Source organism: Neophocaena asiaeorientalis, unplaced genomic scaffold, assembly GCF_003031525.2.
Source record: "Neophocaena asiaeorientalis asiaeorientalis breed wild unplaced genomic scaffold, Neophocaena_asiaeorientalis_V1.1 scaffold138, whole genome shotgun sequence".
In the NCBI taxonomy this organism is placed as follows: Eukaryota; Metazoa; Chordata; class Mammalia; order Artiodactyla; family Phocoenidae; genus Neophocaena; species Neophocaena asiaeorientalis.
In genome coordinates this window covers 6115348-6138695 of record NW_020172632.1, presented here as the reverse complement: position 1 = coordinate 6138695, position 23348 = coordinate 6115348, and the positions used below count along the sequence as shown (strand labels likewise).

The window sequence follows — 23348 nt, the reverse complement described above, 5'->3', positions numbered from 1 at the left end:
ACGGGGTTGGGGGTGTGAGGGGTGGGGGGGATGGTTCAGGGGGTAACGGGAGCGATGGGGGGCGGCAGATGAAGCTTCGCTTGCTCGCCTGCCGCTCACCTCTTTCTGTGCGGCCGGTTCCTCGCAGGCCGTGGACCGGTACTGGTCAGCGGCCCGGGGGTTGGGGACCGCTGCTGTATAGCACTGGGAACTCTACTCAATACTCTGTAATGGCTTATAGGGGAAAAGAATCTAAAAGAGAGTGGCTATATGTGTATGTATCAATATAACTGATTCACTTTGCTGTATACCTAAAACTAATACAACATTGTAAATCAACCATACTCCAATAAAAAAGAAAAAAGTGCATTCCTGAGCTGCCTCACCTTCCAAGTGGACTTTAAAATTCCTTTCAGGGACTTCCCTGGTGGCACAGTGGATAAACTCCATGCTTCCAATGCGGGGGGCCCGGGTTTGATCCCTGGTCGGGGAACTAGATCCCACATGTATGCCTCAGCCGAGGAGCCCGCGTGCTGCAACTGAGACCCCGCACAACCAAATAAATGAATAAATATTTAAAAAAATAAAAATAAAATTCCTCTCAGAGCACTGTCTAGGGGACAGTATTTATTCATGGGCGTCCGTACCCACTGGTCAGGGGCACAGCAGAAGCGTTAACCCGCCACCCACTTTAGGATCGTTGTCTGAGGTTGCCTGGCATGCGTGTGTTTTGTAGGAGACGCCGTCAGGCTGCCCCTGCCTGAAGCCGGGAAGCATGCCTGCACCTGGCTGCTGTGGCAGGGGCAGTAGTGAGACGCATGGCCGAGAGGGGTCTGGGAAGACATTTCAGCAAAATGAAAGAGCTGCCTTTGCTCAGCGTCTTACATTGCTCTCCTCCAGTCAAGCTCTCACTCCACCCTCACCTCCAAACAGCTCTTGGCTCTAGCCAAGGTTTCTAGTGCCTTCCATGCGGCCCAGTGGACAGTGCTCAGCCTTGGATGCAGTTGACCGCTCTCTACTCCTTGCAGCACCGCCCTCTCACAGCTTCAGGACACGGCTCTTGCTCTTCTACTACTCGGGCTGCTGCTCGTCAGCTCCCTGACTTCTAGTATTGGCGGCCCCGGGCTTAGTCCTTGGACCGCTTGCTTTTCTGTTTATGCTGTCTCCCTTGGTGGGCTCATCTTGTATCACTTTGTTTCAAACACCATCGACTTGCTGCTGACCCAGAGTCATGTCTTGGGCTCTCATCTGGGCTCTGAACTCCAGACCTGTCAATCTAGTTGCTCTTCAGGGTCTCCATTGGCAGGTCTCAAACATACATGACCGAAACAGCTCCTGGAGTCTCCCCAAACCTGGTTCTTCTCCTGTCGTCTTCTTGGTAAATGGCAACTCCGTCCTTACATATCTTCAGGATCAAGCCCTGGTGTCATCCTTGACTCTTCCCTTTCACTCCCTATAGCTGATCTGTCAATAAATCCTGGTGCCTCTACACTCACAGTATATCCAGTCCAGCCACTCCTCACCACCCTGGCTGAAGCTACTACCATCATGTCTCACTGATTGATTGCAATAGCTGCTCAGTTGGGTTCTCTGTCTCTGCCTTTGCCCCCATCAGCCCAGTAGTCAGAGTGATCTTGTTAAAGCAGTGGTTCTCAACTGGGGGCATTTTGCCTCCCGAGGAACAATTTGGCAGTGACTATTTTTTTTTTTTTTTTTGCGATACGCGGGCCTCTCACTGTTGCGGCCTCTCCCATTGTGGAGCACAGGCTCCGGACGCACAGGCTCAGCAGCCATGGCTCACGGGCCCAGCCGCTCCGCGGCATGTGGGATCTTCCCAGACCGGGGCACAAACCTGTGTCCCATGCATCGGCAGGCGGACTCTCAACCACTGTGCCACCAGGGAAGCCCAGCAGTGACATTTTTAATTGTCACAGCCGGGTGTGTGTGTGTGTGTGTGTATGTGTGTGTGTGCACGTACAGGCACACATGTGAGCTACTGGGGATGCTGCTAAACATCCTGCAATGCACAAGACAGCCTCCCAGAGCAAAAAATTATCCGGCCTCAAATGTCAGCAGTGCTGAGGTTGACAAACCCTGTGTTAAAATATTAGTGATGTTGCTCTTCTGTTTAAAATTCACCAGAACTCTCATCTCATCCAGATGTGGAGGTAAAGCACAAAGGTCTGGGAGGTCCTACATGATACGCACACACACACCCGTATTCCTCTGGCCTCAGCTCTTTCTTCATGCCCTCAAGCCTGCTCCACCTCGGCCACACTGGCTTCTTGCTGATCCTGGAACATGTTAGGTCTCCTGCTGCCTCAGCGCCTTGGCACTGGCTGTTTCCTTTGCCTGGATGTCCTCCCCCTACAGCCAGACATCCATATGGCTCAGCCCCCAACCCAGGTCTTTATCCAAGTGACACTTCTCAGTGAACCCTTCCCTGAGCATCCTATGTAGAAGTGCGTCCTCCCCTCAAATACTTTCAATCCCCCTTCCTTTATATTTTTCTCATTATCACGAACATACTGTATAATTTACTTACTTATTTTACTTCCCCCATTAGAAGGTGTGCTCCATGAGAGCAGAGATTATTATCTGTTTTATTCACTGCTGGATTCCTAGCACTTAGAAGAGTCCCTAGTGCATAAGAAGCACTCAGCAAAAACGTGATGAATGAATGATAAATGAATAATGCTTTGTAAAGTGTAAGTGATACATGTGATATTTGTGATTATTACTACACTGTGGTGCTACTAAGGGAGATGGTAGAAACCCTGCCATAAGGGTCTTGAAAAAAATAACACAGATGGGGACAATCGGTTAACTATTTGGGGAAAAAAATAAAGTTAAATCCTCACCTACATTATCCTGCAAAATACATTCCAGATGGATTAAGGAGTTAAGTGTGAAAAATGAAACCACACAAAAAATTAGAAGGTATTATAGGGAAATATTTATCTTATGTCTGGTTGGAAAAGAACTAGCTTTACTTAAAGCCCATGGAAGTGATCTCAACTAAAGACTGTTGGATTAGACTACTTGAAAATTTAGAACATTTTTATGTGTAAAAATTTATAAACAATAATGAAAGGCAATAAGCAAAATGAGAAAAGTATGTAAGCCTGATGTATTTAATACCTAAGAAAAGCTCCCCCAAAATGATAAGAAAAATGCAGAAAGGATGGGAACAGGCATTTGACAGAAGAAGAAATACGGATAGCCAAAGATATTTTCAAATGTTTGCCCCCACTAGTAATAAAATCCAAATAAAAATGAAGTCTGATTTCGGTCTCACAAATTAGCAAAGCTAAAGGAAATCCTGTTGCTTATTGTTGCAACGTGCAGTGAAGTTGGCCCCCTCACCAGTCACTGGTGGGAATGTAAATGGGGACAGTCTTTCTGGATGGCAATTTGACAGTACGTTCTGTGAGCCTGGAAAATACTCAATCTCTTTGACCCAGGAATTCCTCTTCTTGGAAGTTGTCCCGAGGAAGCGTTCAGAGATGCAGACAGTGATTTATGTTCACGGGTGCTCATAACAGCATTATTTATAAGAGCAAAAAATTGGAAACACCCTACCTGAATGTCTAACAATGAGGAATAACTAAATAAGTTATGGTGAATTCCATGATGGAGTACTATGCAGCTGTTCAAAGGGGGCTTTTGAAGAATCCTTAGTGACAAGGGAAAAAATGCTCATGACTTGATAGTTAGTGTTACAAATACTGAAGTGTCAACGTGTAGTAAAATGTTAAATATGTATGTGTCTGTACAGATACAATCATACACATAGGTGTAGTGGAAAAAAATGAACATTTTGAAACCTAAGCAGTCTGAGGAAGCAACTCAAGTGTCCATCGACCAATGAATGGATTACCAAAATGTGGTATATACATACAGTGGAATATAATTCAGCCTTAAATAGGAAGGAAATTCTGTAATATTCTGCGAGGTGGATGAACCTTGAGGACATTATACTAAGCGAAATAAGCTAGTCACAAAAAGACAAATACTGTATGATTCTACTTATATGAGTGGTCAAAACCATAGAGCCAGAAAGCAGAATGGTGGCTGCCAGGGGCTGGCGGGGAGGGGAGAATAGGGAGTTCTTGTTTAATGGGTACAGAGTTTCAGATTTATAAGATGGAAAGAGTTAGGGGGATGGATGGTGGTGATGGTTGCATAACAATGTGAACGTATTTAATACCATGAACTGCACACTTAAAAATGGTTAAGATGGTAAATGTTATGTTCTGTGTATTTTAACACAATTTTTTATAAAAGAAATCTAAACTGTCTGAGAGATAGGGTTGTGGAATTTAAAACAATTTTTGAAGGTATTTCGTCCCTTAAAATTCATGACACATGAACGTGGTGAGTCAGATAGGAGAGGAAAACCCAAGGCTCACATATGAATGGTCTAGGATGGCTTTCTCAGGCCTGTGTGTGTGTGTGTATGTGGGAATGATCAGGAAGGCTCTCCAGGCTTTCCAGAAACCACTTGATTTAGCAAATATTAGTCCCTGCCCTCATGGAGCTTGTGTTCAAATGGGGCAGACAGATGTGAGCAGCCAGAATACTATGTAGGCAGTGGTATGTGCTAAGAAGGGAGATGAAGCAGATGAGGGGTTAGTGAGTGGTGGGGCCTGGCGGCGGTCAGGGAAGGCCTCTCATAGGAAGGGAGGTCTGAATGACAGGAAGCAGGCATCCTTGAACTCGGGGCAGAGGAGACAGCTAGTGCAAAGGCCCAGAAGGAGGAGCAACCTCCCTGAGTGGGACGAGGCCAGTGTGTCTGCAGTGGGGCTGGGACAGTGGAACAAGGAGCCGAGTGGTGCCTCCCCTTCTCCTCTGTATCTTTGGGTCATGGCCTGTTCTCCGAGACCATCTCATGCCTTGTTCATTTCTAGGACACCGTTCTGAGCCAGGTGCTTGGCCAGTGAGTCAGGCTGGCGGGAGAAGTGGGGAGAGGCCCTGAGGAGCCAACCGTCCAGTGATGGGGATAGCGGGGGCCCAGCGGGGGCTAATTCATGGAGCTATGAAGCATGGAGGAGTTCAGGGAGGAAATGTTTGAGCTGGACCTTGAAAGATAAGTAGGAATGAATTCCCCAGGTGGAAGTGGGTGAAAGGCATTTCAGGAGAGGGAACGGCATGAAGCATGGGGTGGGGTGGGCTTGCACATTCAGGGCTTATCAGGGGAACGGTAAATAGCTGTTAGGCCTGGACTATATGACTATATGGGGTGTGTGTAGTCTTGGAAGATCAGACCAGAGGAGTGGTTTGGAGCCAGGCTGTGAAGGGCCTTGAGTGTGCCAGGCCAAAGAGGGAGACCTTTTTTTAAAGTTTGGTGGTGGCCAAACACTAGGCTAGCAGCAGGATCGGCTCAGCAGGGTCCTCTGGAGCATTCATACCAGGCCGCTTCCCTGGCCGTATCCCACGAGATTCTCATTTGCTGTATCTAGGGCAGGGCCCAGATATATTTTTCATAAGTCCCCCAGGTGATTCTGATGTGCCACAGAGTGTGGGGCTCACCGCTGTGGACGAAGAGTCATTGAATTGTAAAAGGGAGATCCGGGACCCTGTTTGTTCTCTGCCCTGGGAGCCTTCCCTGATGGCCGTCCCTTCTGACCTCTCAGGGTGTTGCTTGTCCCCCTAGGTCGAGAGGGTTAAATTAGTTTATAAGGTGCCTGGTACTCAGATGTAAGTTCCATGTGGGCACTATGTCTGGTTCACGATTCTATCCCTGGTGCTGGTACAGAGAGGGCACCAAAAATGTGTGAGGTGCTTCATGAATATTAGCGTCTTGCCTTGGCCATCCCCCTGCTCTTGGTAGATGTGATGCTCGTATTCAAGGTGCTGGGGCATCAGGGAATGATAAAAACAGCATTGAGCATCTCCTGGGTGGCCATGGGAGGATACAGGAATGGATACGGTCATATTTATTTGAGGGAAGCCTTCTAGGGATATATAACACAAATATAAAAATGCTATAATTCAGGGCACTCTCTTGAGGGCAGAGACCCAGGCTGGGTCCTGACATGATTGTGAGTTCAGGATGTGACCACTGAAGGCACCCCAGGCAGAGGGCACAGCAAGACTGAAGGACCAGCAGTGGAAAAGGGCACTGATCCTTGGGGCCCTGGCCCCTTGGGGTGCAGAAGCTCATACACTTGCTGTCTGTCTGTCTGTCTCTCAGGTGCTCTGTGCTGTCACGTTGGGCCATCTGTTTTCCTGCATTCTTTTGGGTGGAAGGAGTAGAGCTTTGGTTTCAGGGAGGCCAGGCTGTGTGGCCTGGAACAAGTTATCTTGGAGTATCTTAGAGTCTTCATCCATAAAATGGGAACAATATTGTCTTCTTCACATGGTTGGCTTAAACAAAACAAGTCATGCCAAGCCCAGCGCCTCGCACACAGCAGGTACATAATTAATGTCGGTTCTTATGTCCCTCCTCCCTTTCTGTCCCACCTCTTCTCTGGTTGATAATCAGCCATAGGAAGTCCCGGTGGATTTCCCAGCCAGGCACGTTGGCCCGGCATTCTGCTATCTCTTCGAGATAATAAATATACGAATAAAACCGAAATCCATTATTAGCTTCTTCTAGACTGTCTGCATGATTTATGGCTTCAAAGTGTCTCTAGTTAATCTGTCGAAAGGGATTTTAAATTTCATCCGTCTTCCCTGCTGGCAGCCTCCTCTACCTTGAATTCAGCTGTTTGACATGTCTAGTACCGGGGTCCCATTTTAAAAACATTTACAGTGGGCCGGCAGGAAAAAAAAAAATCAGAGATGGAGCAGCAAGCAGGAGGCTCAATTTGGCACATCTGCTTTTAATTCTACGCATCTCCAAAAGTGCAAATAACTTGAAAGTTCTCCCAGGGAAGAAGTCCGCTGTGCCCACGAGGGCTACCTTAGGTGACTTTAAAGGAGAGATGGATAATTACTGAAAATGAATTGTCACTGAAATGGAACCCTCCCGATTGGTCAGGCTGACCATCTGCTGCTCACATGTGCAGGCAGCTCTCCACACCCCCTCCAGGACAGCGGAGCACTCAGCTCTGTGGTTTTCTTAACCTCTGCCTCCTGGCCGCTCAGATAATGAGTTGTCCGACTCACGCCAACTGAGGTGGGGGCTGCACAGGGCCCATGTGCGGCTGTGACTATTGGCCTTGGAGTTAAGGCACAGGCAGGACTGCCCAGAATTCAGTTCAACAGACCGTGCGGTAAGCCCCTGTGGCTGTCAGGCCCTGGAGTATGTGTGTATGTGTGTGTGTGTGTGTGTGTGTGTGTGTGTGTGTGTGTGTGTGCATGTGCTCGTGTACATGAGTGCCCGCTGTACTCTACTGTCGACAAAGCCCTTTTACATTTATCACAGGTGGGGAAGCTGAATTGCATTCATTTATTTATTCAGAGAAAATGTGTTCATTCAACCCCTGAGGCGTACCAGTCCCTATATTAGGTGCTGGACACAGAGATGAATCAGCCACAGCCCGGCCTTTGGGCACCAGTGGGAGTGATTTGGGAGGGGTTGGTGAGGTCTGCACCTCTGAGAGATCTGAACAGAGGTGTCCAGGAAGGTTACACTGAGGCAGCATCACTTCAGCTGGGCCTTGTGGGATTCATGCACGTGACAGTTGAATTGTTGAATTCCTATTATTCTGAGGCAGTGCTCTCAGATCTAGGTGGTGATCAAAACAGACCAAGTTCATGAGAGCAGAAAATAAATAGGTGAGTAAAGAAACAAGACGCTTTTAAATAATGATGAGTGCTATAAAGGTGGTCAAACTGGATGGCGTGAGGGTGAGGTTCCCAGAGCATCAGGGAAGCCCTCCCAGATGAGGTGGCTTTTGCTCCAAGATGTGAATGGGGACAAGGAGTTGCACAGACATGAGAGAAGAGAGGCCAGAGAGACTAGAAAAGCAAAGCCCCTGAGGTGTGTTTGGGGACAGGGCATGTGTCTTAGCCGCTCAGGCTGCTGTAACAAAAATGCACTATGTCTGGTTCACGATTCTATCCCTGGTGCTGGTACAGAGAGGGCACCAAAAATGTGTGAGGTGCTTCATGAATATTAGCGTCTTGCCTTGGCCATCCCCCTGCTCTTGGTAGATGTGATGCTCGTATTCAAGGTGCTGGGGCATCAGGGAATGATAAAAACAGCATTGAGCATCTCCTGGGTGGCCATGGGAGGATACAGGAATGGATACGGTCATATTTATTTGAGGGAAGCCTTCTAGGGATATATAACACAAATATAAAAATGCTATAATTCAGGGCACTCTCTTGAGGGCAGAGACCCAGGCTGGGTCCTGACATGATTGTGAGTTCAGGATGTGACCACTGAAGGCACCCCAGGCAGAGGGCACAGCAAGACTGAAGGACCAGCAGTGGAAAAGGGCACTGATCCTTGGGGCCCTGGCCCCTTGGGGTGCAGAAGCTCATACACTTGCTGTCTGTCTGTCTGTCTCTCAGGTGCTCTGTGCTGTCACGTTGGGCCATCTGTTTTCCTGCATTCTTTTGGGTGGAAGGAGTAGAGCTTTGGTTTCAGGGAGGCCAGGCTGTGTGGCCTGGAACAAGTTATCTTGGAGTATCTTAGAGTCTTCATCCATAAAATGGGAACAATATTGTCTTCTTCACATGGTTGGCTTAAACAAAACAAGTCATGCCAAGCCCAGCGCCTCGCACACAGCAGGTACATAATTAATGTCGGTTCTTATGTCCCTCCTCCCTTTCTGTCCCACCTCTTCTCTGGTTGATAATCAGCCATAGGAAGTCCCGGTGGATTTCCCAGCCAGGCACGTTGGCCCGGCATTCTGCTATCTCTTCGAGATAATAAATATACGAATAAAACCGAAATCCATTATTAGCTTCTTCTAGACTGTCTGCATGATTTATGGCTTCAAAGTGTCTCTAGTTAATCTGTCGAAAGGGATTTTAAATTTCATCCGTCTTCCCTGCTGGCAGCCTCCTCTACCTTGAATTCAGCTGTTTGACATGTCTAGTACCGGGGTCCCATTTTAAAAACATTTACAGTGGGCCGGCAGGAAAAAAAAAAATCAGAGATGGAGCAGCAAGCAGGAGGCTCAATTTGGCACATCTGCTTTTAATTCTACGCATCTCCAAAAGTGCAAATAACTTGAAAGTTCTCCCAGGGAAGAAGTCCGCTGTGCCCACGAGGGCTACCTTAGGTGACTTTAAAGGAGAGATGGATAATTACTGAAAATGAATTGTCACTGAAATGGAACCCTCCCGATTGGTCAGGCTGACCATCTGCTGCTCACATGTGCAGGCAGCTCTCCACACCCCCTCCAGGACAGCGGAGCACTCAGCTCTGTGGTTTTCTTAACCTCTGCCTCCTGGCCGCTCAGATAATGAGTTGTCCGACTCACGCCAACTGAGGTGGGGGCTGCACAGGGCCCATGTGCGGCTGTGACTATTGGCCTTGGAGTTAAGGCACAGGCAGGACTGCCCAGAATTCAGTTCAACAGACCGTGCGGTAAGCCCCTGTGGCTGTCAGGCCCTGGAGTATGTGTGTATGTGTGTGTGTGTGTGTGTGTGTGTGTGTGTGTGTGTGTGTGTGCATGTGCTCGTGTACATGAGTGCCCGCTGTACTCTACTGTCGACAAAGCCCTTTTACATTTATCACAGGTGGGGAAGCTGAATTGCATTCATTTATTTATTCAGAGAAAATGTGTTCATTCAACCCCTGAGGCGTACCAGTCCCTATATTAGGTGCTGGACACAGAGATGAATCAGCCACAGCCCGGCCTTTGGGCACCAGTGGGAGTGATTTGGGAGGGGTTGGTGAGGTCTGCACCTCTGAGAGATCTGAACAGAGGTGTCCAGGAAGGTTACACTGAGGCAGCATCACTTCAGCTGGGCCTTGTGGGATTCATGCACGTGACAGTTGAATTGTTGAATTCCTATTATTCTGAGGCAGTGCTCTCAGATCTAGGTGGTGATCAAAACAGACCAAGTTCATGAGAGCAGAAAATAAATAGGTGAGTAAAGAAACAAGACGCTTTTAAATAATGATGAGTGCTATAAAGGTGGTCAAACTGGATGGCGTGAGGGTGAGGTTCCCAGAGCATCAGGGAAGCCCTCCCAGATGAGGTGGCTTTTGCTCCAAGATGTGAATGGGGACAAGGAGTTGCACAGACATGAGAGAAGAGAGGCCAGAGAGACTAGAAAAGCAAAGCCCCTGAGGTGTGTTTGGGGACAGGGCATGTGTCTTAGCCGCTCAGGCTGCTGTAACAAAAATACAACAAACATTTAATTCTCAGTTCTGGAGGCTGGGAATTCTGAGGTCAAGGTACTGGCAGATTGAGTGACTGGCGAGGACCCAATTCCTGGTTTGTGGGTGGCCATCTTCTCACTGTGCTCTCATATAGGGGAAAGTAGAGGGAAGTACGCTCTCTTCTGACTCTTAGAAGGGCACTAATCCCATTCATGAGGGCTCCACCCTTGTGACCTTATCTAATCCTAATCACTTTCCAAAGGCCCCACCTCTAACACCATCACACAGCAGGTAGGGTTTCAACATGTGAATTTTGGGGGACACAAACATTCAGTCTGTCACAGTGGGTGTGGCAGGAGCAGAGCAGTGAGGGGCTGATAGGCAGAGAAGTTAGCCTGGCTAGCTCGGGGGTCCTCTGGACACAGGCTGGTGACCACCAGGCCTGGGGAATGAGGGCCACTGGAAAGGGTTTGGAGCAGAAATGGGGGTACCTGGGGTGAGGTGGCAGTGTGTAGAGCCTGTGGCTGCCAGGCTGTGGAGGACAGACTTGGCAGGAGCTCCAGAGAGGTGTGGGGAGCTGTCTCCTGGGGAAGCTACGGGTTGTGTCTGCTGTTTGTTTGACTTACTTCTAGATGGATTAACGACTAGCTGCAGTACTGGGAACTTCAGTATTTGGCCAGGGTCTGGTCACACCAAAGGGAGATGTGGGCTTGGCGTGGAAGAGGCTGGACCTTGGCACCATGCCTCCTTTGCACTCTGGGCCTGGTGTTTCCACCAGGAGGCAAAGGGACAGAGCATCTGTTGTCATGAGCGGCTAGAGAGGGGAGTCCGTAAGACCAAGCTGGTGCCCTCCCTACAGCTCCACGGTCACTCAGCCTGGGCATGTGGGGGCTGGCCTGGACCTCTGTGAGGGAAGGTGGCTCCCCCTCTGATGGGAGAGGCAAGTCACGGGCAGACAGGTGTGAGCACTCAAGGGCAGCACTGTGAACACCTGTGCCCCTGTGCAGGTTACAGGGCCTGGCCTGCAGCCTGTACTTGGGTATTGTTTCTGCACAGATGGATGGATCAATCTGAATGGGGGTTTGGGAATCAGATAGGCCAAGGTTTGAATCAGTTTCTTCTCTGAGCCTCTCATTTCTTCATCTGCAAAATGGAGAAAACATGAAAGTTAAATAAGATTTTGCTTATATAGTATTGGGCCCAGCACCTGGCACCTAATAGGAGTTCACTCTATCGTGGCTGTATATCCCAGAGAAAGAGCCAGGGCTGGGAATGCAGTGTGCCCTCTAGGCTGGGGAGACAAGAATGTCAACAGCAGGTGCCCAGTAAATGTTTGTTGAATGAATACTGGAGTCAATGAAGAACGAATGGATAATACAGTTTGCATGTTGGGACTTGGTCCAGAACTGGACCAAGTGATAGAATCTGTGACTCAATTATGATAGAGGATAAAGTCCAAGGTTACTGAAGTGGCCCACCGGGCCCCACCTGCTCCAGCCCCTGCTCATCTAATTCCTGGGCTTTTCCTAATCCCAGCTCTGAAATACTCAAAGCTCCCGATACCTCCTGCTCTTGCATGTCTGCTCCTTGCATTTTTGATGCTCTTCATGCCCTGTCTTCCTGGCAAGTAATCTTTCAGTATTTAGCTTGAGTCATCTCCTCTAGAAGGTTTTTCTGACTTTTTCCTGCTCGGAGGAAAAGGAGGTCCATACAAATGAAGCCAGGTGTGTCATCCAGACCCAGAGCTGCAGGAAGCTGGACTTGTATTTTGTTTTCTCTTCAGAACTGGCCAGCAGGAAGAAAGTCCTTCATTATAGCAGCAATCATTAGCCCTTCAGTGAGTGTCCAGTTACCCACATTCCAATAAGCCAGTGTTGCTATTGTCCCCTGGTTTTACTTTAATTTCTCTGATGATTAGAGATGCAAAGCATCTGTGGATCTTCCTATGTGCATATCTTCTTTTGAGAAATCTATTCAAGTCTTGTCCATTTTTCAATTGGGTTATTTATCCTTTTATTATTGAGTTGTGAGAGTTCTTTATATATTCAGGATACAAGTCTTGTTAGGTATATGTGTAGGGAATATTTTCTCCCATTATCTGCCTTGCCTTTTCATTTTCTAAATGGTGTTTCTTAAAGAACAAAGATTTAAAATTTTTCATCAGTCTAGTTTATCAACTTTTTCTTTTGTTTCCTGCATTTTTAAATAAACTTTTGCCTGTCTTGAGGTATACTCTATTCTAGAAGTTTTATGGTTTAACTTTAAATTTAGGTTGATGATGCATTGTGAATTAATTTTTGGGTACAGTGTGAGATAAGGGTCAAGGTTCATCTTTTCCATACAGGTATCCAGTTATCCTAGCAACATGTGTTGAAGAGACTTCTTTTCCTTATTGGTTTGTCTTGGCACTTTAGGGAAAAATCAGTTGACCATATTAGTGTGGGTTTATTTGTGGGCTTTCTGTTTTTTCCACTGATCTATGTGTATTCGTCTATTCTTATAACAACACCATGCTATCTTGATGACTGTAGCTTTATAGAATGTCTTGAATCAGATAGTGTGAGCCCCCAACTTTGTACTTCATTTTCAATATTGTTTTAGCTATTCTAGGTCCTTAATATTTTCATATATATTTTAGAATTAACTAGTCAAGCTTTACCAAAAAACTAGCTAGAACTTTGATTGGGATGACATTAAATGTAGAGATTGACTTGGATAGAATTGACATCTTAACAATATTGAATCTTCCATCCATGAACATAGTATCTCTCCTCATTTATTTAGGTGTTGATTACTTTCTCTCAGAAGTGTTAATAGTTTTCAGTGTAAAGGTCTTACAAAACTTTAACTTTGTTCCTAAGAATTTTATGTTTTTTTGATGCTATTATATGTGAGATTGCTTTTTAAATTCTATTTCCCCATTAATTCCTCTAGTATGTAGAATTATAATTGTTTTTACATGTTGACCTTGTATCCTGTGACACTGCTAAATTAATTTATTCTTTCCATGTTTTTCTTTTTGGAGATTTCTTAGGAATTTCTATGTAAGTAATCATGTCATCTGAGAGTAAAGAGTTATGCTTCTTCTTCTATTTTCATGCCATCTTCTTTCCTTCCCTAATTGTACTAGCTGCGGGACCTCTAATATGTTGAATAGAAGTGGTGAGTATGGGCATCCTTATTTTGTTCCCAATCTTAGGAGAAAGCATTCAGTGTTTCACCGTTAAGCTTGATGTTAGCTGTAGTTTACCATTGATGTACTTTATTATATCGAGGAAATTATTTTCTGTTCCCAGTGTGCTGAGAATTTTTATCGTGAATTTTTTTCTGCATCAGTTGAGCTGATTATAAGCCTCTTCTTCATTCTTTGGATTTAGTGAATTATGCTGATTAATCTAGAACCTTACATTCTGAGGATAAACCTCACTTGGTCATGACGAATCATCCTTTTCATATATTGCTGGATTTGATTCATTAGTTTTTTTAAAAGAGTTGGTATCAAATTTGATACTTTAACCATAAATGTGAAATTGTAAAGAGTAAAAGAAGTTGGTTGTAAACCATAAAAAGTACTAAAAGATACTTAAAGTAATAAATAAACTAAGAAGTAGCATAAGCAGCCCTATCACCATTGTGTGTTAATTGCTAGAAACAGACAAACTAAAGTTAACAAGTTTCTTGAGAAATTAGCAAAAGAATCCCCCCCTCCGAAAAAAGTAAGAATAGGCAAAACAGAAAAAGACATTAGATAATGATGAAAGAAATGTGTATTAGTTTCCTGAGGCTGCCGTAACAAATTACCACAAACTTGGTGCTTAAAAAACAACGGAAGTTTATTCTCACAGCTGTGGAAGATTCTGGCATCAAGGTACTGGCTCTGGAGGCTTGTGGGGAGCATGCATTCTTTGCCTGTTCCAGCTTCTGGTGGCTGTTGGCATTCCATGACTTGTGGCTGTGTTGCTCCCGTCTCTGCCCCTGTGGTCATGTCATCTCCTCTCTGTGTCTCTCCTCATATGGATCCTTCTCACTGGATTTAGGGCCCACCAGGATAATCTCTTCAGCTCAAAATCTTTAATTTCATTACATCTGCAAAGACCCTTTTTCCAAATAAGATCACATTCCTGGTTCCAGAAATTTGAAATGGACATGTCTTTTCAGGAGCCACCATTCAACCTACTGCACAATGTAACTTCAAGATTTCCTGTATGAAACACTGACATTTGAAAACTGATAATGAAATGCACTGAATAGTAAATACTAAATAAGAGGACTAAATCAACCCATGATCCTTGATTTTGACCAGCTTAATATTCTTTAAAATGCTGCTCTGAGCACAAAATCAAAACTTATTAACTAAAACTAAAACCATCTCCTCCAACACAAATGGTTGTCATCTTTATAAATGGCTAAAATAAATAAGTTTTGGGTAACTGTTGAGGTAATGTGGGAATGTAGCCACTTGGCGAAGTAATTTGTGGCTAATTGGCTTTTGATGAATTGGTCATTTGACACATTGATTTTCGGCCAGCTGGCACTTGAGAATTGATGTTCGTCAAGTTGGACAGCCTCCCACATGGGCCTGGGGCTTAATGTCTGGGGCCAGGCTGTGAGGCCCACATGGGCGCCTGGCAGGCTGAGTGCTTGGTCAGGGATCCAGAGATCATCTTGGACCGGGAGGGGAGAATCCAGAAGACCTGGCCACTCCCCAGCCTTGGCCACCCGCTTCATCCTGAGAGCCTGCTCTGGGCAAGGCTCTGTGAGATTTGGGGCATACAAATCCTAACAGAATGAGAGTGACCTTTTATTACTGTATTATAAAACGCCTGTGAGCATTGTCTCATTTGCCCCTCGCCACTGCCGGTGCAACAGGTATGATCATTTGTATCTTACAGATAAGGGAGGTTCAGAGAGGTTGGGTTACCTGGCCAAGAACACATCAGTGGGTCAACGGCAGAGTTTGGATTCCAGACCAGGTAAGTTGTCTGTCTCTAAGGCCCATGCTGTTAATCACTGGGGCAAAATGGATTGGATGTAGTTCTTGTCCTCAAGCAGCTGCTGGTGCAGTCAGCTCCTTCATCAAGTATTTCTCAGGGCCTCCTTGCAGCCGACAGTGGAGCCCTTTCCTGTTTCTCCAGATGAGGAGGCTGAGGCCTGGACGAGGTGTGAGTTTTGTCAAAACAAAAGTCACCCGGTATCTGGGTCAGAGCGAAGATTGGAACCAGGCGGGGCCTCGTTCCTCCCCACCCGGCTGCCTCCACCTCCAGCCTGGCTCCTGGATTTCTGTCTTTGTGTTCTTGTCTCCGAAAGCGGGACAGACCCCAGCGGCCTCCTGCCTTCCATCCCCCAGCCCTCCTTGTTTATGTCCATGTTAATGGACCTTTGCAGGCTGGCCCAGCTGCCGAGCGCGAGCCAGCGAGCCACCTGGAGCTGCGTCTGCCACAGAATGTTTACGGTGCATGGAGCCGAACCGAAACAACATCCATCTTGTTGACTGGTCCCAAACACTGCACTCATTCACGGCCTGTCCGCTGACATGGTCCCCGTGCTTGGCAGTGAGCTGCCGCGGCTCACCAGGCAAAACCTGGCAGTGCGATGGTGAGAAGAAAGCAGGAGGGCTTTGGGGAAATCACACCCTGAGCCCCAGGAGGCCCTCTGGCCCGTTTTCTATTCTCCCCATCCTTTAACCAGATTCACCCGTCAGGATGGTACACTGTGACGTCAGGGTTGGTCTGAAGAAAAGATGCTGGGCACTGAGCTGGCATCAGGAATGCAGGTCAGTGCTAGCCACAGGCCTCGGTGAGGACGGATGAGATCATCTGTGTACACGCGAAGTGCCACGTTGTGGAGGCCAGCGACCCAGCACCCTGGAGATGGCCGGGGCTTTACCCTAGACAGACCTGGCTTGAATCCGGGCATGGCTCTCATCACCTCCCAGACTCAGTTTCCTTATCTCTCGATGATCCCTACCTGGCAGAGCTTATGGGAGAAGCTTTAAGATACACTCATAAACCAAGTTGTCCCGTGAATGTCCCATCTCTGCCAGAACACTAGGGAGAGTGTTACCCTCTCCAGCTGCCTTTAAGAGGTAGCAGTGAGGTGCCATGGAGTGAATGCCTGTTGGAGACTCTGGAGAACTGGGTCTGATCCTGACTTGGCCACTGGCTGTATAAATGTGGACAAACCCCTTGCTCTCTGTGGGTCTCAGTATCCCTTTTCTGTAAAATAGGAGGCTGAGATTAGATTATCTTTCAGGGCCATTTTAGCCCTGACATCTTATAATAGAGTAACTGAGGGATGCTCCTCAGGGAGTGTGCACTTCCTTCCCCCTAGGAATGGCCTCTCTGGGCCTCTGGGCAACCCTGTGGGTGGGGTGTAGGATGATCACTGCAGCCCTGGCTGAGGACTGTAGTCTGGAATCACCAGCCCTGTGATTGAATCCTAGGTCCGTTTCTTTCTAAGTGTGTTACTCAGGAGAAGTCATTTTGCCTTCCTGGGCCTCAGTTTCCTCATCTGTAAAATAGGCTAATAGATCTGTCTAGCAAGACTGCAGAGAGGCTTGGATGAAACATTTAGCTCTGCCCTCCAAGGTATGGACACACCACTTACATCGTATGGTAAGGGCTATGGGGGAGTGATTCCCAGAGTGCCTGGGAGCAGCCAACCACGTGGGGAGAGGGTGGCAGAATCAGGGAAGGCTTCATGGAGGCAGTGGTCATGCTAGAGGAAGGATAACAGGAGGCAGGTATGCTCCTTCATCCTTGTAGAGGGAAGAGGATTGTGGACTTCAGTTCTGGCACTGATCTACCCCAGAGTCTTTTTCTGTTTAAGGGTTCATGTCACTCATGAGACTATGGGCTCCTGAGGGAAGCACCAGTGTCTGGCTCACCTCTGTGTCCCAGTGCCCAGGCCTGGCACACATAGGAGCTCAGAGTCGGTGGGTGGATGGGTGCTGACTTCAGCCCATTGCAGAGAAAACTGTGGGAAGTGGCAGGCCTGTCAGGTAGTGAGGAGTCCCGAATGCTAGGGCTGGCGGGAGGGAGAAGTCAGGGTCTTGTTCAAGACCGGCCCCCGCTCTGGGTCATGAGGCCTCTTGACAGGGCATTCATGATGGTTCTTTGGGGTGAGAAGAGAACAGGAACGTTTAGAGACACCTCCAGTCCACTCCCCTTGTTTTACAGCAAAGGAAACTGAGACCCAGGAGCTGGGGGCTGCCCAAGACATGTAGTGAGTCCTCTGGGAAGCCCAGAATACTGGGCTCAGCTTCCCTGTCCAGGGGCCCTTTCCCCGGACTCTTAGCCTGAAGTGTGAAAAAGGGGCTTGGGGGGCTTCCCTGGTGGTGCAGTGGTTGAGAGTCCACCTGCCGATGCAGGGGACGCGGGTTCGTGCCCCGGTCTGGGAGGATCCCACATGCCGCAGAGCGGCTGGGCCCATGAGCCATGGCCGCTGAGCCTGCACGTCCAGAGCCTGTGCTCTGCAATGGGAGAGGCCATAGCAGTGAGAGGCCCACGTACCAAAAAAAAAAGGGTGGGGGGGCTTGGGACTGAACTCGAGGGCTACTGCACCAAACACACGAGCACTGATTCATTTATTTTGGATTGAGAACCCAGCTCCCTCCTCATGGAGTGAATTGTGACCTCGTGGACCTTTCTTCTCTGTGACATGTGTTGATGGTATGTGCCTGAATAGGCTGCCCCATCAGCTGTATCTTCCTAGACTCCCTCCCTTGCAGTCTCAGAAGTCGGGGCAGTGTGGTCCTGTGTGGGCTGGGCAGTCCAGAGTAGAGCCCAGGCTGGGCCAGGGGTGGACCTGCAGTCTCCCCGCTCCTCACCGAGGCCTGCTCCTGTTTGGAATGAAAACACTTCTAGGTGCTGCTTCAAGTTCCCTCAATCATGTTTTTGGAAATGTTCCTTATGTTTCCATCCCCCACCTTTCCAGGGAAATCAGTGAGTTTCAGCCAGTAAAGCTGTAATGGCTGGAGTGGAGTCTGCAGCCTGACCGGCACCCCCTTCCCCTCCCTGCCCCGACTAGGGGCCTGTGTCTTTGAGAAAAGGCTTCTGTCCGTCTTGTGTTTCTAGGTCTCTCTTTCCTGGTAGCAGAGGTTCGAGTGTCATTCAAGACCTTGCTCAGCTCTCGCCTGATGTATTCTTTGCATTTGTCCTTCACTGTCATTTAATGCACTTATACATGGGCCACACACACAGTGCAAGGGGAGCTGTGACGGGGGCCACATGGGGCTGGCGTAGCACAGAGGGAGTAGTGAAGGCTGCTCCACAGGGAGATGGCAAGGGCAAGGGCAGCACTTACAGGGCAGGTCTGGGGGGCTGTGAGCAGCCGGGTGCAGCTCTAGGCTGGTGGTGTTGGGAACCTGCAGGAAGGGGACTGGACAGTGGGAACAAATAGAAGGTACAGGGTTTTGTTTGCCTGGCTTAGGCATTCAGAGGATATCTTGTGGGTAGTGGGAGCCATGGAGGGTTAGGAACAGGGGGAAAACTGGACAGATTTTTGTGCTTTGGAAAGATCACCTTGGCCACAGTGGAGTGACTATGTCACGTCTAGGTGAAAGGTGGTGGCGGTTTGAACTGAGGCAAAGATGGTGAGGACGGTGAGGGAGGGATGGATTGAGAGCTGGCAAGTGGCGGGCATGGGGGCTGAAGGTGAGGAGAGAGCTGGGTCAGGGGGCACAGCAGGAAAAAGGGAAGGTATAGGGTGGGGCGAAAGGGAGTGGGGAGGTGAGCTTGGTCCCAAAGTCTCAAGCCTCAGACTCTGCTCCCAGGCCTGGGAGACTCACCTGCCCGAGGCCCTCTGTCTGGCTTGCCTCTCCCAGGGCTTCCAGAGTCAGCCTGGCACACCCACACCTCCTGTCCCTGGCACGGGGCCTGGGCTGCCCACTCGCCTTCTCTGGGGAGCCCGCATGGGAACCGTGTGCCTGCCTTCCTGGGGGTCCTTATGGGCCCAGGGCTCTCTGTGTGTCACTGAATCCAGAAACAGGTCCTGGGAGTCAAAGACATCATACCAGGCCCATCCTCGGAGTTTCTCAGGGCTGCAGAGTCAGACACACCTGGCTGAATCCCAATCCCCCCAAGCTCACCTCACTATGTGACTTTGGAGGACACCTCCCTTTCCCCATCTGGAAAACGAGGAGTTGGCCTGGTCAGTGGTTCTCAGCACTTTCTTCTAACAGGACCCTTTTGTACTGCCTCCTTTACACTCTTGAAATGAAATTGGTAGATAATGGAACCCGTCGGCACCATAGTTCTTAAAAATTCCATATAATATTTCAACTGTATTATAGAGAAGAAATGAAAGGGAAGCAACCCTTAAGTCATGTGTGCTTCCCCATATAAGCGCCTAGAGAAGTTGCCAGTTGCTCACACCTGTGCCCGGCATCACTGACCAAACCTGCCAGCTACAGACGCATAGACGTCACAAACGGAGGGACTGAGGGTGACCTCATTTTCTGAAATGGTGAACAACTGGTCAAGTTCCAAACAAAACACAGTACCATTTTTCCTCCATGTACATCGTACGTAGTTCCATTCCTGGAAAATTCAGTGTATGTTAAAACCATAAAAAAAATACTTTGTGTTTATGTGTAAAATGGGGCTATGTTCTAGACTTAGATGACCAGGTTGCTTGCTTACAGATATTTTGAATATCTGGCAACATATTCAGAAGTTAGTGTAGGGCTTCCCTGGTGGCGCAGTGGTTGAGAGTCCGCCTGCCGATGCAGGAGACACGGGTTCGTGCCCCGGTCTGGGAGGATCCCACATGCCGCGGAGCGGCTGGGCCTGTGAGCCATGGCCGCTGGGGCTGCGCGGCCGGAGCCTGTGCTCCGCAACGGGAGAGACCACAGAAGTGAGAGGCCCGCGTACAGCAGAAAAAAAAGTTAGTGTAGGGCTGACCCACCCTGGGCAGTGAGTTGGCCATCCCTGGCTCTTCCCCACTAAAAGACAGTGACTCCCAGTCATTGTGACGCCAGATATCCTCCCAGGGATTTTCAGTGTGCCCTCTGGGGTGGAACTTCCACTCTGGGGAATCCCTATTGCAATGATGGCTGAGGGAGGGCGCCTTGTGCCCTGGTGAGTAAGGGTGCAGACTAGAGCCCTGGCTGTGGGTCCTCAAGGAGGGCAGAGGAGGAGAGCAGAAAGCCCTATGGGATATGGCTGATCAGGGAGGGCTTCCTGGAGGACGGGCCCTGGGAACTGAGTGATTTCAGCTCTGGGGCCCAGGAGAGGGGATTTTTCATAAGCCAAATCAACGTCTATGACTTCCTCAGTAAGCTTTGCCAGCTTTTCTGGCCACACTGTGGAACAAATAAATGATCTTTTCCAAGAGTCAAGAAACTCTGAGCCTCTCTGAGGTACAAGGAACCACTCTCACTGCCTGCTCCATGCTGCATCTCTGGATGTACCCTTTTCTGAACGTTGGAACATCTTCCTTGGGATGGTGGTATTTTTTCAGTCATAACAACTGATCCTTCCCCAAGGACCCGAGATGGAGGGAGGGGATTTTAAGGTGCTGGCATCTTGTGTGCCCAGACCTGCCTGCAGCTGCCTGGAGCTGGGCATTTCTCCTCATTGCCTGTATGTCTTCCTTCTTGCTTTATAGATATTTTTAGCAGTTTGAGGGGATGTTTCATCGGTTAGGGGGAAAAAAACTGACATGGGCATAGGAGTTAACTAATTAGCTTGATTTAAGGGGAGGGAGTTAAAAAAAAGGCCAAACATGAAATGTTAAATATATGCCTGACATAAATATTTATGGTCCTGTATTTACTGAAAAAACACAGATGGGATATGTTTGTCTTTGAGAAGTTTTTATAGATTTTAACAGCCATTTCCTCTGGATTTCTTGTCATCCCATTACTCTCTTGTTTTCGTCTTGGACAAAAACAAAGGGGTTTTGGTGACCATAACTATTGCCCCCTGATGATTTAGGCCAGGCAGGGACTAATGTGGGGCTCAGGGCACCCTAGGAAGTAGCAGCCTTTCCGATCCAAGAATCATGGGTTTTTACACCCTTGGAATCAGATAATTTCCTTATGTCTGACCCATAACATCATAGACTCTTAGAACCATAGTAATTTAAATGCTTAGCTTTATAAAATTACATCATCTCAGAATGAGAGAGTCATGGAATTTTAGAATCCCAGATGCATGGAAATCTCTAATCTTAAATTTTGGAACCGTGATGGCTCAGTATGATGAAATGTAGAATCTGAGAATTTTAAGGGCTATCAGAGTTTATTTACTAGACCTCGCTTCCCTTACCCCTGGGAAATACATAAATATGCTGAATATGTACAGTGCTTTGTTCTGGCAGCCCTGGGGCCCCTGCTTTGTGTTGCTCCCTCCTCACTCACTCAGTCAACCTGGAATCTGGGGTGTGTGTGTGTGTGTGTGTGTGTGTGTGTGTGTGTGTGTGTGTGTATCTTCCTGGGCACTCCAGCAGTCATTTACACCTAGTGTAGGTGCAGCCTTTCCGGGGAAGGATCTGAGAGGAGGGGGAGGAGAGGGGGGAGGAGGGAGACTGTGAGATTGCAGTAGGAACAGAGAGAGGACAGAGTTTGTGGCAGAACAGCCTGAGGAGGGGAAGCCCTGGGTCCCGAAGACTCACTGAGCTGTGCATCTCTCCTGTTCACCGTCTTATCTCATGTGAAGGTGCCTGTCTCCTTAGGGCTGTCCTCTTCTGTGAGCCTTCAAGAGGAAGGGTACCCAGGGGTCCTCTGGTCCAGTGTGGGGAGTACCCACACTCCCCCTGCCTGGAATTGCTGGTGATGGGCTGGGAAGGACGGGGCCTGTTCACAGATCCATGTGCTGGACGATGGTCCATGCCGAGTTAGGGGCAGCAGTCTATCCCAGCTCTATCTTTGGTCTATTCTCAAGGACGGATTTGGGCACATTTTTTTAAATTATTGAAACAATATGAAATATTTTGAAATATGTAATACAGAGATTTTAAAATCTTTTAAAATTTATGTACAGTAAAAATCACTAAAACAGCGTGTGTATGAACAGTTCTGTGAGTTTTGATAAATGCAGTCATGTTATCACCATTACAATCAGGAATCAGAATAATGCACTCAATCCAAAAGGAATGGAGGTTTTAGGAAGCACTCTGATAATAAAGCCACCACTCTCCGCACAGGTACTGTTTTTCTTCTTTTTTCAACACAAACTCAGACATCCTTCCACACCATAAGTCAAGTCTGGTCTCTCACCCTTCCACGGCTTTCTGCTACGTTGGTACAAAACCCAGAGCTTCGGGAATTCCCTGGCGGTCCAATGGTTAGGACTCTGTGCTTCCATGCAGGGGACACAGGTTTGATCCCTGGTTGGGGAACTAAGATTCCGCATGCCGCGCGTGGCATGGCCAAAACAAACAAAAACAAAACAAAACAAACAACAACAACAACAAGAAGCATAGTAAAAAAGAAGAACCTGAAGCCTCACCAGGATTCTCAAGACCCTGCTGGTCAGACCCAGCTGGGTCTCATCACCTGCCTCTCTCATCCTTGCTTACTAGGCTCCAGCCACACCTGGCCTTCTTGTGTTCCTACCCTGGAGAACACTCCTACCTCGGGGTCTTTGTACTTGCTGCTCCCTCTGTGTGAAAGTTCTTTTGCCAGGTGTCCACATGGCTCCCTTCTTCCCTTCACTAGGGCATTTGTGTAGATGTCCACCCCTCGGAGAGACCTGCCCCGACTGTCCCCATCTCTCTGCACTTTCTAGCTTCTTACCTTTAATTTAATTCACATTTATCCCTACTTCATATTATAGTATATATTTATGTGTTTACTTTTGAAATTGTCTTCTCTCTGATCAGAATGTCAACACCGTGAGAATAGAGATTTTTCTTCTTGTTCATCATTGCATTCCTGTGCCTGGTGCCTGGTGCCTGGTCCTTGCCCAAAGTAGGTATTCAGTAGACATACGTTAAATGAATGAATGAGTGATTAATGGTTTTTTAAATTTATTTTATTATATTTTATTTTTGGCTGTGTTGGGTCTTTGTTGATGTGTGCAGGCTTTCTCTAGTTGTGGCGAGCAGGGTCTACTCTTTGTTGTGGTGCGTGGGCTTCTCATTGTAGTGACTTCTCTTGTTGCGGAGCATGGGCTGTAGGTGTGCGGGCTTCAGT

At 47.9% G+C, this 23348-nt stretch overlaps 1 protein-coding gene across 2 annotated transcripts in view; it reads left to right on the top strand.

The window, feature by feature from the left end:
* Window positions 1–23348, top strand: part of GLIS1 (GLIS family zinc finger 1) — a 227416-nt gene that overhangs the window by 101315 nt on the left and 102753 nt on the right. The window contains exon 1 of one of the 2 annotated variants that reach the window (XM_024739288.1): window positions 15108–15183. The exons of the other annotated variant lie outside the window; for it this stretch is intronic. The gene's annotated coding sequence lies outside the window, so the exon portion shown is untranslated. Of the gene's footprint in view, window positions 1–15107; window positions 15184–23348 lie in introns of those variants that run through there. 2 annotated transcript variants of the gene reach the window in all.